Source organism: Meles meles, chromosome 2 (genome assembly GCF_922984935.1).
Source record: "Meles meles chromosome 2, mMelMel3.1 paternal haplotype, whole genome shotgun sequence".
In the NCBI taxonomy this organism is placed as follows: Eukaryota; Metazoa; Chordata; class Mammalia; order Carnivora; family Mustelidae; genus Meles; species Meles meles.
The window spans coordinates 202,628,765-202,643,842 of record NC_060067.1 but is presented as its reverse complement, the minus strand read 5'-3'; the positions used below and the strand labels follow the sequence as shown (position 1 = coordinate 202,643,842).

Below are 15,078 nucleotides of genomic sequence, written 5' to 3'. Positions count from 1 at the left end.
TACATTGCTTTTTTTAAAACTTTACACCATTAAAGCATTTCTAAGACCCATAATTCTATAGTCATCAGTACTATAGTTTTCTTTTTAAGGTTGCATTTATTTATTTTAGAGAGAGAGGGTGAGTTGAGAGAGACGGGGTGGTGGGAAAGGGAGAAAGAATCTGAAGCAGACTCCTGTGGAGTGCAGAGACCCACCCCCCCACCCCCGCCCCCGCCCGGGGCTTGATCTCATGACTCAAGATCATGACCTGAGCTGAAACCAAGAGTTGGACATTTAACTGACCAAGCCACCCAGGCACCCCCATTACTATAATTTTAAAAGACTGTCTACTATTATATCTAGTGTTTTAAAATGTTTTAAACATTGTTTAAATGGCATTTAAAAATGAATCTCATGGCAGATAAACATCCGGGGACATATACAGTGAATAAGACGTATTAAAATAGTATATTCCCATTTTTAAAAAACTGTACCAAAAACATGTGGTTAAAAATCATTTGTAGTGTAGTTGTTCCTGTGAGATTTTAGCATTCTCATTGACCTTTCAGCCTGAATCTAAAAATAGAAGACTTTATCAGAGGTTTAGCCTGTAGACCTATTTTTAGATGTATAGCGTCACGACCTAAACTTAATAAAAATCAAACACAAAGAGTTGAAAGTGGGAAACTTCTTTGTAGAAATTCCTTTGGGGCTATATCCTGCCTAAATTCTACAAGAAGAATTCCCACAGAAATCAGTAGGAGATTAAAATAAATATCAATGGCAGGATACAGTCCAAATTATGAACAAAAACTTTAAACTTGACAGGTTAATTGTTTTTCAGAATGATTGGAATTTGGGGGCAGTATTTTCATGAGGGAAAACCAGCATTTTGGCCATAGATAAGTTTGTACACAGCATTTTGTATAGTAGAGCCTTATCCATGGGAATAATGCCCACCTGTTGTTTTAAGACATTGATTTCTACCATTTAAAAAAACATTTTTAAACGGTTTTTGAAATTATGTTATGTTAGTCACCATATAGTGCACTATTAGTTTTTGATGTTGTGTTCCATGATTCATTGTTTGCGTATGACCTCCAGTTCTCCATGCAATATGTGCCCTCTTTAATTTTTTTTTTTATTTGAGAGAGAGAGAGAGAGAGCTTGAGTGCATGGGGAGGGGAGAGGGTGCAGGGATATCTATGTGGGGCTCCATCCCAGGACCCTGGGATCACCACTTGAGCCGAAGGCAGATACCCAACCAACTGAGCCACCCAAGTGCCCCGGTTTCTACCATTTTGAAGGCAAGTGTCTCGATGAGGCGACATTCTGATTTTTCATTAGTGGGTCAAATTTCCAATATGCTTTTATTTTAAGTAGGACAGACAATATATAAAGTGAAAAAATTCATTTCTAACCCCCCTTGCTTAACCACATTACTTGAAAATTATTAAGAAAAAATTAAACCACAAGTGAAAGATTCAAAGACGAGATTGGGCGGTGCGAGGCTTGAAGCCCTTTCTCTGCAAGGTATTGCAACTAGTACGAATGTATACAGAGTGTTCCGTTGCCTAACTTACCATCTGGAGCACTTGACTAGACGTTGTCTACAAGTCAGGTTTTGCATTCATTATTAAACTTTATCCCAGTATGTCACATAAGAAATGCACAGCCTTAGGCACGTTAACCTCTCTGAGTCACTTTTTCCTTTTTGAGAAAAGAGGGTAACAAAGCCTTGCTGTGAAATGAGGACGAGATTCAAGAAAGAGCAACATAAGCATGGAAGGGTTTCCTTTTCTAACAATTAGAAGTCAGGAGTTAGGCAATCAGGGACAATGACTCAGCATTCTGGGGATGACAGGCTAGCTGTCCTGGGCGTCTGGTGTCCTTTCCTTACTGTGATTAGGTGGTTGCCTAATTGCGTCTCTGTTCCAGATATTGTGTCTTTGCTCAAGGCTGGTTGTTGGGGAGAGGAATGATGTCACTGACGCCCATCCCTTTTATCAAAAAATTAAATGAACAGATGAATGATTTCCCAGAAGCTTCCTTGCATCTGTCAACATGTGTTCTGCCTAGAACTATGCTGTATGACCAGTCCTAGCTGCAAAGGAGACTGGGAATTAGAGTGGAGCATTTTTGGCACAAGCAAAATTGGATTGTGTAACCCCTTATATAAATTATATTAATTATCTTAAAGGTACTTATAAAAATTGCAATAATATTTTGGATAAAGATGGGCACAGAGCAGATGCCCACTGACCTCCATGAGATCAATAACCAGGCTTGTTCAATGTACTCCTGTAAACTCCACTGTGAGAGTTTTCGCTGTACTGGAGCACTGTCATATAAGCGGTGGTGGGCACATAATAGGAGGCCAGGAAATACAAGGGGCTGAATCAGTAATATTCATTTCAACGAAGGTATTCAATTCAAACAACATTAATTAAGTGCCTATTATATTCAAATTATGTTTCAGGGGCTGTAAGAAGTATAGTGAGTCTAATGACATAGCGAAAGGGACTATACTCTGATAGGCAGGTAAACTTGAGTCCAGCCAACCAATACCAAGCCATATGCACAAGGAACATAACCAGAGATTTAAATGAAGACTCTAGAAATACAAAACAATAACGATTATTTTCCACCAGAAATTAAGTGGCGAGTCAGCTGGAAGATTGGTGAGGAACACAGGCAGAGGATGATCTAAGAGGAAAGGACCAACTTCTGCAGTGGCCAGGATGTCAATGATAGCGGTAAGACCTCACAAAGTAATTTGTTTTTATTTGGAAGTGAAAGAACAGACTCATGAATGAGTCTTTGGAAAGTGGTGACAAGAGTAGTTTTGATTATTTAACAATTCAAAAGTAAGAAGAACATAAACAGGACTCCTTTTATGAAGTTAAAAGATTCTAGTATGATGATACCATAGAAGAATATGGAAATTAAATGAGGTTATCTAGTCCAATGGGAAAGAGTAGTCGGTTGAAATGGAAACAATTTGTGGTTTTCTGTGAGACCCAAGATCTTGAACAGTAAAACATAAGAAAAAAAAATTAAGTACCAATGGGAAAATGATACTGCCTCTGATTAACTTTAGAAGCTGGGCACAGATTGAATTTGTTATCAAGGAAGCTGTTAAGAGAGCCCCAAATAAATCAGTTTGGTTCCAAATTTACCTTAGGTTGAAAATTGTCTGATCAAAAATGTTTCCCATGCTGCGTGGAAGGGAAACCTCTATCTAAAGCATGTTGGCATTGCTATATTAGTTTCTTTTAATACCAGTTTCAGCAAATATTTTAAGATGATTGAGGCATGAAAATCTGTTTGAGATTAAAAACCTGCTGTTAGCCCAAGGAATGTAATAGTAAATGAAATGTCAGGAAAAATTCAGTGTACATGTTTGAGCTTGTGGAACAACTGTGTTCAAAGGAAATTAAACTGAAAAAAAATTTGTTTCAATATGGCCAATTCATGACTAGATTAGATAGTTTATAAAAACCTCTTGTTCAGCGTCTACATTATAAACTGTTTCTGTGTAAGTATACATTCCCTTTCTCTGCTGCTAAGAGCTAATGTTTATTGAGCATTTACTATATTCCAGCTACTGTGCTAATTATATTACACTCTTTGTCATTTAATCTTCTCAGAACCTAATGAGGTAGAAACTATTTTTAATTCTCCTTTAGTGATGAGAAAACTGCAAAGTGGTAGTGTGTCTATGGTCCCACAGTTATTAAGCAGAAAGGTAAGACTGCACCCTTTCTGGACTCTTTCTCACTGGTAATCATACTCTCATGTACTATTTCTGTTGTTTGGATTTGCTAGGTAAGTTTCAAAAAAAAGTTGGGGGTAGAGAGGAGAACTTGGGTAACTGACATACCCTTGGTACTAATACCCGTGATTCTATCTTAAGTTATTAAATTAAGTTTAAACTAAAGTATTCTCAGCTGTATAAAGAAAGTCTTCCCTTAAACATTAGACATAATTCCACACCCATTTTCCACCTTTGAGTACGTTTACCTCTGGAAAGGACTAGTTTTCAGTAGGTGAGAAGATTTTGTGTATTCAGCTGGGGAAATAAAAAATATGTTCTGTGTTATGATAACTAGAAGAGTTTAAGAGATACATTACGGTTCTAGGACTCAGGTATGTTCCCTTTTAAATATTCTCTTTAATGTTTAATGAGGAAATATTTTGTTTGATTTCCCTTCTTTGAAACGGAACATTCATTTCTAAAAGTTATAAATCTGACTATTGTTGTATTCCATGTAACAAAAGATTTTGAAATGAAAAAAATACAAACACAAATAAGAGAACTCCACAAAAATGGTGTCTAGGTTTGAATACTGTTATTTATCATTTTTTATGGCATTATGGTACAATTACATTGATAGAAATATGACCTTCTTTCATTAAATGACTGCCTTTATGGTTTCCACTAGCCATTCTTCCTTCTCACGGAGCATGCTCCTGGGGAGCTCTGTAAAGGGACCCGTCATGAGCATGGTTCGTATTGCTGGAGGATTTGGGGCACAGAACGAAGAGAAGTGGAGACCTGCGGGGAGAAGGAGAATAAGCTGGAAGCTGGGAAATGTCTGAAAATTTAAGTCTATAAAATCAGACAGTGCAAACACAGGAGTCCAAGTAAAGTATGTTATAGAGCATCTATGAGCCAATTTGGAAAGTTGAGCCCAGAAGATTTCCCTTGGGCACAAGATAGGAGATAAGAATTCTCTTCCAGGCTGGCAGCAGTAGATCTAGATGCTGGGAAAGAGATCAATTTTAGACACTTAAAGTTATTAAAGTCTCATTTTCACAATGGAGTCTCTCAACGGTGGACAGTTCAGCTAACAGGATAATTTAACCACAAAAGGAATTTATCCAAAATATTCCTGGAGGACTGATATAAGAAATTTTTACTGAGGCAAAAACCCAGAATTTATTAAATTGTACCATGGACATTCTACAAGCAAATCTAATATTAAAAGTATTAAAAGTTCCCCCCCGCCCCACAGGGACTTTTATTCCTTGACCTCACTTTGCCCCTGGATCAAAAATTCATACAAATTAAGTGGTGAAAGCTGACAAAATGTTTGAATTACCTTAAAATGACACATTATGAATTTAAAGCAGAAGGAGGGGAGATGAACTAACATTTGCCTAAAGTAACAGATTCACTAATTGCAAGCTTAACAGAGACAGTGTTCATGAGAATAAAAATACCATAAGGAAATCACAATTCAGGAAATTTCTTTATGATGTAAAAATATTCTAGGTAAAAAAGCATATATATATATATATAATATAAAATATTAATATATCTGTGAGATTTTGCCCTAATGAATTATTATACAGTCAAAGAGAAAAGACTTTAGGACCCACAAATCACTGCTCCCGTGTACTAGGCACCCGCTGCACGCCAGATACTGCCTTCGTGCTTGACCTGTGGAGGGCTGTCTCCTCTGGGCTTCACATCAGACCCCCAGACTAGCTGCGACTCCTCCCTGCACAGATAAAGATGCAGGTGTGGATAAGAAACAGGCTCCCGGAAGGTTCCATGGTTCGCCAGAATTGGAATTAGAAGTCTTTCATGCCTGTCCCTAAAACTTGACTTTAGAGGATAGATATGCCTATGAATTCTTTCCCCCATATTATTCATTGTTACATAAACAAGGGAGATGTATGTTCCAAGGGGGCATCTTAGGAACCCTTGAATCATATATTATTAGATGTGCTAAAAGCATACAATTCAAAGGAAATTTTGTATCATCACCTTTGAACATTTCAGGGTAAATCTTTCCAATGACTTGAATTTTTTTTATAATTTATTTTTAATTTTTTTTTATAAACATATAATGTATTGTTAGCCCCAGGGGTACAGGTCTGTGAATCGCCAGGTTTACACACTTCACAGCACTCACCATAGCACACACCCTCCCCAATGTCCATACCCCCACCGCTCCTAACCTGCAAACCTCAGTTTGTTTTGTGAGATTGAGAGTCTCTTATAGTTTGTCTCCCTCCCGACCCCATCTTGTTTCATTTATTCTTCTCCTACCCCCCCAAATCTCCCATGTTGCATCTCCACTTCCTCATATCAGGGAGATCATATGATAGTTGAATGACTTGAATTTTGATGAAAGTGTTGGTTTCCCTTCTATAACTGCCTTTTTTCTTGTCCAGGCTTTAAACAAATTGACAGATAAGATGAAGAGTGGTATAAGGAAAATGAAAATATTGCTAGCCACGCCCTCCAACCAGCAACAAAACAAAACCTCCCAATAACTAGCAAGGGTTAAGTTTTCAAGGGCTAAATAAGCCTGGTAAATGAACCCAGAATTAGACTTACCCACCCAGTCAAGGCATTAGGGACCAACGGTTTTAGGAGAAAGCTGGCCCTCCAGACCAATAGAGAAACTGTACCGTTGGGAGCCAGTAGCTCTCAAGAGGGAAAATGGGCTAGCTTTGCACGCCCAGTTCTTTCTTTTGAAATTTATCTATCTGATCAAGCACTCCATCTCCATACGGCAGAGTAAAGGTACAGACAAGAAATAGGTTTTATAGTAATGGAATCACCTTCAGAGGAGGAAAACACAGCGTTCCTTGAACAGATTTGTTTGGTTTCTTCTTCCTCACTGGCTAAGCTCCTCAGCCCTTGTGTGTGTGATTGATGGTGGGGGGGGGGGGTCCTCTCTCTAGGAGATGAGTGTTCTAGCATATTCTAGCTGCTGCCACACACACAAGGCCATTCCTCACCTCTCTCGAAGACCAATCACTGCTCCCTTAGTCTCCTCTTGCCAAGCTCCTAGGAAAGATACATTTTGCCCTAAAAAGGCTCTGATTGAGTTTGCTACTTCATTAATTAATCCACTCCAGGGCTACTCTAGGTAAGCGTTGACAATTTACTTGCTACTTCTATTTTCCATCCCAAGTTATTTCCAACCGTGCTTGCCAACATGTCACTGGTTCCACAAGGAGGTTTAATGACATTATTAAGAATTAAATATATAAATGTTACAATAATAAGATGCCAGAAAAGCTCAGTGGAAGCCCTCTTCTGCTGTCAAATTCACAGAGAAGAAGCCACACTTACTGAGCTTTAAAGAAAGTAATGTTTAAAATTTAATTTTCTTGATAATATGAGTTAAAAGTTAGAATTTAAAATAATGCCCAATTTTTAATTCTGCTAGAGGTTTTTCTTAATTGGATACATGAGAATGGGGTGTATTTCTTCAGGACCTCATATATTTTATTAATTTAACACAAAGTGTCTAACATGTCTCTCTCTCAAGAGTCCGAAGAATTAATAGAGCATGAAGGCATGTAACTACACTGTGCCTGTAGACACCAACTTTACAAAAAATGGGCAACCCTTGGGTCCTAGAATGTTTTCCCAGGTAAAAAGTCCTTGAACTCATGTAATATTAACTGAAATTATAGTAAAAGCTCAGTTATTTCTAAATGAAAGAAGGCATATTAATTTATCTATTGCTCTGTGATAAATCACCCCAAAGCTTAGTAGCTGATAACAACAAACGTATCATCCCATGGTTCCTGTGGTCCAGGATCCAAGAGTACTCTTTCTGGTTGGGTCTTACTCAGAGGGTGTGTCCCGCTGCCCTCCAGGGCTGTGGTCAGCATTTCCAAACCCACTCACATGGGGCCTTCTCACCAGACATTGGCCAAACACCTCAATTTTGCACCATGGGATCCCCTCCAAAGGCTGCCAGAGTTCCTCAGAACATGGCAGTTGGGTTCCCCCAGAGCCAGTGGTCTGGCAGAGAGAAAGAGGAAGAGTGATATGGCGCTGTCATTTAGTCCGAAGTCCTGAGTCATGCACCGTGTCTTCTGTCTTACTCTGTTCCTTAGAAATGAGTCACTCGGGGCTCCTGGGTGGTTCTGTTGGTTGAATGTCTGACTCTTGGTTTCAGTTCAGGTCATGATCTCAGGGGTCATGGGATGGAGCCCTTCCTTGGCTCTATACTCAGTGGGGAGTCTGCTTGAGATTATCTCTTCCTCTGCCCCTCTCCCTCTTTCTCTCTCTCTCTCAGATAAATAAATCTTAAAAAAAAATGAGCCACTCAGTATAAGAATAACTTCAACAGAGAATATTACAGAAAGGTTTTAATACTAGGAGATAGGGAACATTGGAGGCCATCTTGGGGACTGGCTCCCTAAAACAGGTGATAGAAATAAAAAAAATCTTAATTTTTATTCTCACCAAGATGCCACTGGTGAGTTGATACAAGATAAGTAGAATCTATGACTTGTTCATTTAAATTTAATAGGGGTAAATCTCCAGTAAAAAGGTTTAGTACAATGCACCTACCATTTCTAGCAAAGAAATCTGCACACGGTTCTTAATTTCCATTTCCTCTTTGAGTGCGGTGTTCTTGGCACTTCAGTACTATGTAGACAATGAACTCTGACTGGTCATATAGCTACTATGTATCTTGTAAAAATAATTTGTAATCCTCTGCCACAGTGGCTAATGTTCCTGCCTCTTGTGACAGAGCTGCTTCAGCCCAAGAAATTTGCTTTTAGTGATGGCTTTCTTCTTGTCCCCATATTTGTTTCAACCAGAAAAATACTAGCAACATTTTCTTGTGATGAAACTCCTGTGGATGCTTCCAAAGCCTGAGCCACTCGTGCTCTGCCATACGCTCCTCAAGACACTGTTGTTCCTCTGCTTGTGGATTCTGGAAGTTTCTCAGTCAGGTCCCCACATAATATAATGACACCATTGAAAGCCCCCTACAGTGACTATATCCCCTTGACACCTATCCTCCATTTTTCTGAGTAGTCTCCATTTGAGCCTGTGGAGATCCTCATAAATCCACGGTCCTTTCCATGGTCCTGACGAGAGACACTAATTCCAAGCAATTGATCATCGATCTATTGCTGCTCACCAAGCCTGCCACCAACAAGGTAAAGATAGATCCCCAGAACACTCCATGGCACATGTGAAACTCAGCTGCCTGGTAGTTTAAAAGCAACTGTATCAGGGGTCCCTGGGTGGCCCCGTTGGTTAAGTGTCCACCTCTTGATTTCAGCTCAAGACATGATCTCAGGGTCTTGGAATCAATCAAGCCCTGCATCGGGCTCCACACTGGGCATGGAGCCTCCCCCTGAAGTTCGCTCTTTCCCTCTGCCCTCTCTCCTGTGCTCTCTCTCTCTCTCGGGGAAGTATATAAATCTTTAAAAAATAAAGCAACAAAAATATATCAGGGTCTACAAATGTATGGAAAAACTCCAGTTGTCTCTAGAACTTCCTGGAGTTCGAAGGTCTCTGCAGCAGCTGGCATCTGTTGTGGTTTTGCATGTGTATGTTGTATGCGAGTGTATTTCAAGGTCAAGAAGCAGTAAATTTGGTTCTAAACTGCTGATGCCTTTTGCTACCTTGTACATCTTTGTCGAGGTCACTCTAGACTTACCTCCATAGAAAGGTGCTTCAGTGAGGTGTGTGAGTCAGTAACGGGGGCAGAAACAAGCTAGCAGGGGGTTCACAAATGGAATACCCTCCAGAGGAAGAAAGCATAGAACTTTTCTCTTTTAACAAAAACAATTCAGGCTCTCTCTCGGGCTGAAAGGAGAAAAACACCTCTCTTAGACTATGCATGTGTTGAATGTTCTTGCAAAACTGTAGCTATTGCTTTGTAACACTATTATTTCCACTGTGGGATTTGAGGAAGAGATGAGCACAGACACCAGAAAAGAATCCGTTTTTCAAGAGAAAGCTCTCCCTCTTGCCCCCTGCCCTGCTGGCTGCACCTCACCCTGTGCCCCGTGCCTGATGCCTGCCTCCCCCCCCCCCCCTGCCACCTTCTCAGATGTCAGCGGGGATCTCCCGAAAGCCAAATGCAACAAACACCCCATACTCCCCCTCCAACGGGCTCGCTCTTTGATATTCGAGACTCGGCTTTTTGAAATGGTGTGTTTTATTTTTCAGGATCACTTTTTCAAAATTCTCATCTGTCTAGACTTCCTTAACCATGCATTCTCCAAAGTGTTGGCTGCATCTCCAAAAGCTCTTTTCCTCTCTCTCCAGACTCATCACCTGTTCTGAGTCCTTAAGAAGGGAGCCCAGGCGTCTGTCCCCAGGGCTGGTGTCTTCTAATCACATGCTCTACAGTGAGATTGCGCTCTGCCCTGGCTTCGAAGGCAGTCTCCAGGAGGGGCACTCAGGGCGCTGTAGCCTTAGCCCTAACCTGAACTTCTGGCTTCCGACTGAATAGAGCAGTATTTTCATTTTTCAGGGTAATCATGTAAATGTGTGCAAAAACTAAGATCTATCTGTCTATAGATCTATAGATAGGTATCTTTTTTATCTATCTATACATCTATAGATAGATATAGATATATCTGTATATCAACACTAAGATTGATTGATTTTTCTACCAGAAACCAGTTCTCTTCATATATTCCTTACCCCAGCCAGTCCGGTCCCCATTCTTGAAGTCACTGATGCCAGGAACAACACGATCATTGTCTGTCGCCACTTCCTCATTTCCCGCTGTCACCCAGGCAAGTTGGAGGGTGTGTATTGCAGGGATTTGTCGTGCTCTGGACTCAGACCAGGGTTCAGTCACTGCTCTACCATTTCTTCGCTACGTGATCTTGAACAAACTCCTTAATCTCCCTGAACCTCAATTCTCCCGGCTGGAAAACAGGGATACTAAGCAGAAAGCAGCTCCCAGGGCTGTTTGGAAGACTGAATAGACAAGAGTGCCGGTGTCCTTACTCCAGTAAGGGGCGCAGAGAAGTCAGCCTGTGTCTGTTTTAAGCCATCGCCCTGTTGGTTCTAACCCTGGACTGTCTTTGGATTATGCGCCCCGCCTTTATTTCAACGGCCACAACCTTAGTTGATTTCCTTCGGTTTTCCCATGTGGATTATTGCATTTGACTGGCCTCTTTGTTTATATTTTCTTGCCCTTTAAATCCATCATTCGTTCTGTCACATGCTTTCCCTTAACAAAAGCCCGGAAATGTTCAGGCCACACTCTGCTACTTTCACGCTCCCGTGGCTTCCCATTTGCTATAAGATCATGTCTGGTCCCTAGCACGGGATCCAGGTCCTCGATAATCTGCATACAACTTGCTGTCCTTATCACATGCTTAGGCTGCAGTCACACTGGGCTTTTCGGTGCTCCTGAGGGCACTTTTCCTAAACCCATGACTTTTCTGAAGAAAGAAAGAAAAAATCCCTCAGCCTGAAGTTCTCTATGCCGTTGCAGATATCAGCTAAAATTCCTTTCCTTTCTGCCTAATTAGCAGATTTTCCTCTTACTGTCCTCTCCATTTTTTAACCTCATTGTTATGATTTATAGGTTCATTTCTGCAACAACTTTGTAAGCTCCTTGAGAGCAGAAACCTTGTCTGAGTCTTTGGACACAGTCCTAACAGCGAACAGATGATGAGGAGGCATTTATGTACATGAATCTGTAACTCTCAACCATTCTAGGTTGGGAGCTTTAAATTGTGGATTCTACTCTGTTGCCAAATTAATATGTTTATGTTTTTATAATTATGTGCCTCTTTTCTACTTGGAGGACACTGTGCAAGGAAACGCATGGCCTGTTCCTGGCAGCGTGCCATGGGAGCCCACCTGTGAAGAACAGAGGGAAAGTGGGAGGCAGGAAGTTCACAGTAGCACAGTGAAGATGTTAAAAATTAAATCTGAAATACAATTGCTGGTTACAATAAGTAAACAAATCAACGTAAAACTCTGTAATTAAAAGAACAAGAATAGTATCAGCAAGAATCCAGATGGAAGGTGTTTTCTGAAATTAACATCAGTCTCTCAGAGTCTGAGAGTCTCCTAAGAGTCATTGGTTCTAACTTTACTTAGAAACAGGTACTGTTAAAAGAAATTCGACTTTATTTAGTGCCACATAATCGACAGATACACTTTCTAGTGTTCATGCAGTTTTATTTCGGAGTCTCGTTTATTTCTTGGTTTTATTGAAGTTCTATGCCAAATGTGAGCCCTGTGGAGTTAATGAGCAGAAGCATCCTTTTCTACCCCTATTAAAACTTGACTGTTGGCTATATAACACTGAACACACCTCAGCTTCTTAAACAAGGTGCCAATACAGGCTGCACTACTTAAAAAGAAAATTAAGAAAGGCACCTTGGTGTCATGTATTGGAACCGTTCCAAATCCCTGAATGCCTGCTAATGTAGTCTTCATTTTCAAAATAAATGAAATCTCCAGTCTCTTGGCTGAAACACAATTTGTCTGTTTAAACCTCTGTTTTCAAACATTTATCACACCTCATAATTCCTCCTGTGATACCAGTATCCTAATTTCAAGACACATCTTCAAATATAAAGCTAGTAAACATAGGAACTTCTTTTTTGTCTCTACTTAATTTAGGATTTTGATTATTTTCTAAATATAAAATCTATATGTGTTATAGAAAAATAGAGAAAAGCAAAAAATTTTATTTTATATCCAGATGTATCTACTCTTTCTATTGTAACATTTCTAGATATTTTCCTATGTGTTTTACAACCTCTTATAAACTTATGATCTGCTTCAGAGTCTTCTAAAGTTGTGTCCTTATTTTGTCATTTAACATTATAACACGTTTTCCCACATTAATAAAACTCCTTGCATGCAAATTTTAATGGTCTTATGCATACAGTTGACCCTTTACCAACTGCATGGGTCCATTTATATATGGAATTTTTAAATAAATATAGTACCCTACTGTAAATATATTTTCCTTATGGTTTTCTTTTTTTTAAAAAAGATTTTATTTATTTATTTGTCAGACAGAGAGTGAGAGGGATAGAGAGAGAGCCCACAAGCAGGGGGAACAGCAGACAGAGGAAGAAACAGACTCCCCACTGAGCAAGGAGCATGATTCAGAACTCGATCCCAGGACCCTGGGATCATGATCCAGGTGGAAGGCAGACACTTAAATAACTGAAGCACCCAGGTGTCCCTTCTTTATGGTTTTCTTAATAACATTTTCTTTTCTGTAGCTTGCTTTATTATAACACTACACATAACATACAAAATACGTGTTGATCAACTGTTTATGTTATTGGTAAGGCCTTTCATTCAACAATAGGCTATTAGTGGTTAAGTTTAGGAGGGAGTCAAAAGTTCTATACAGAGTTTTGAGTGCACAGAGGTCGGTGCCCCTAATCTCTCTACATTGTTCAAAGGTCAGTTATATATCACTATTTATTAACCATTCCTTTATTACTAGGTGTTTCAGTGTATTTTAAGATTTTAGACATTACAGTGATGCCCTAAGCAATTCTGTGTCATAAAACTTGTCTTCAAGAGTGGGATAGATGGAAAATCTGGTGGGTTTTTTTTGTTTGTTTGTTTGTTTTTCCAGCTTATAGGTCTTCCCCTCTCATAGAAACAGAAGCCCATTTTGTATGGGGAATCCATTTCATTACATCTTTGAAATTGCTGTTAGCCTTGCGATGAGCACATATTAGCATGAATTTCAGAGCACTAGTGACCCCATTTTCCTGGAAACTGTGGCTGGTTCAGGGAAAGACACATGATACAGGTCATAGCAATTAGAGAATTTTCCAGGTGGAGCTTTTCATTCAGGCTGCTAAAGTGATAGGCAACTTTGCTCATTGTTAGGAGTGATACTGCCTAAATGGTGGAGAAAAAGACAGAGCTTTGAACTATACTATTTAAGCCTTGCCTTACTTTAAAAGCTCTATGCCACTAATTTTGGTTATTTGCAGTTGTTATTATTTTGACTTCAAGGCTACTGTAGGCCTGAAATAATCCTGATTAATTAAAATTAGATCTTTGCAGGAAGTTGGAAAGATGGCTGATAAAATGCCTCAGACTGTCTTCTACAGAGACACCAGTTCAACAACAATACCACCATTCTCTTTGTGAGAAGTCTGGAAATTCAGACCTAAAACTACTAAGAAACAACAATAGTAAGTCCTTCTTTATCAGTAATTCCTCTAAATATAAATGGATTAAACTCCTCAGTCAAAAGATACAGAGTGGCTGAAAGAATTAAAAAAAAAATCCAGCTATATACACTGTCTTCATGTGACTCACTTTAGATTTAAGTACCACATGTAGGCTGAAGGTTAAAAAAAAATGGGATAAGATGTTCTATGCAAATGGTGACCAAAAGAGAGCAGGGGTGTCCTGAGTTGTAGTAAGCAAAATAGACTTTAGGTAAAGACTGTCAGAAGAGACAAAACAATGATATTATATATTGATAAAAGGGCTCATTTACTAGGAAGATATGAAAAGTATGAATATATATGCAACCAATAACACACCACCTAAATATATGAAAGAAGGGCTGACAGAACTGAAGGGAGAAGTAGATAACATTACAATAAGAGTGGGCAATTTCAGTACACTGTCAATATGGATAAAACATTCAGACAGAAGATCAAAGAAAAAGAAGATTTAAAAACTATACACAAATGGGCCTCACAGACATATATGGAATGTCCCATCCAATAGCAGCAGAACACACATTCTTCTCAAGTGCATGCAGGACATTCTCCAGGAAAGAGCATGTTATATTACCCAACAGTCTTGACAAATTTAAGAATATTACGATTATATTGAGTATCCTTTTTGGCCACCATGGAATGAATCTGGAAATCAACAGGAAAGGAAAACTGGAAAAGTCACAAATATGTAGGAATTATATAATACTCTTGAATAACCAGTGGCTCAAAGAAGAAATGAAAAGGGAAATTTGAATATATCTTGAGACAAACAAATGAAAACATGTCCAAACTTATGGAAACAAAATATGTAACAGAAGCAGTACTGAAAGGATGGTGTACAGTCCAAAGCATCTAGATTAAAAAAGAATAACTATCTCAAATAAATAATGTAACTCTCCATATCAAGGACCTCTGGAAGAAGAGAAGGCCACAGTGGTCCCATGAGTTCCCCAGTTCTTTGAGAGCAAATTTCCTATGTTGCAAAGAGCTTGAGACTGAGGAGAGAATGATGTTCTCCAATGAAATGAAGAGGCAGAGATCAGGGTGTAAGGCATCTAAAGCAGATTAAATCTATGGAGTGGGACATTGGGAGATATGCAGAGAGGCAAATCCTAAAGATTGTGTGGAGCA

General features: G+C 39.3%; 1 long non-coding RNA gene across 2 annotated transcripts in view; it reads left to right on the top strand.

Annotated features, from left to right (window-relative positions):
• LOC123937314 overlaps nt 1-14,297 on the top strand; it is a 29,293-nt gene extending 14,996 nt beyond the window's left edge. The window contains exon 4 of one of the 2 annotated variants that reach the window (XR_006817451.1): nt 13,778-14,297. This is a non-coding gene — a long non-coding RNA (uncharacterized LOC123937314). Of the gene's footprint in view, nt 1-2,630; nt 2,736-13,777 lie in introns of those variants that run through there. The other variant, XR_006817450.1, reaches the window with a different exon arrangement.
• Nucleotides 14,298-15,078: the final 781 nt, after the last annotated feature.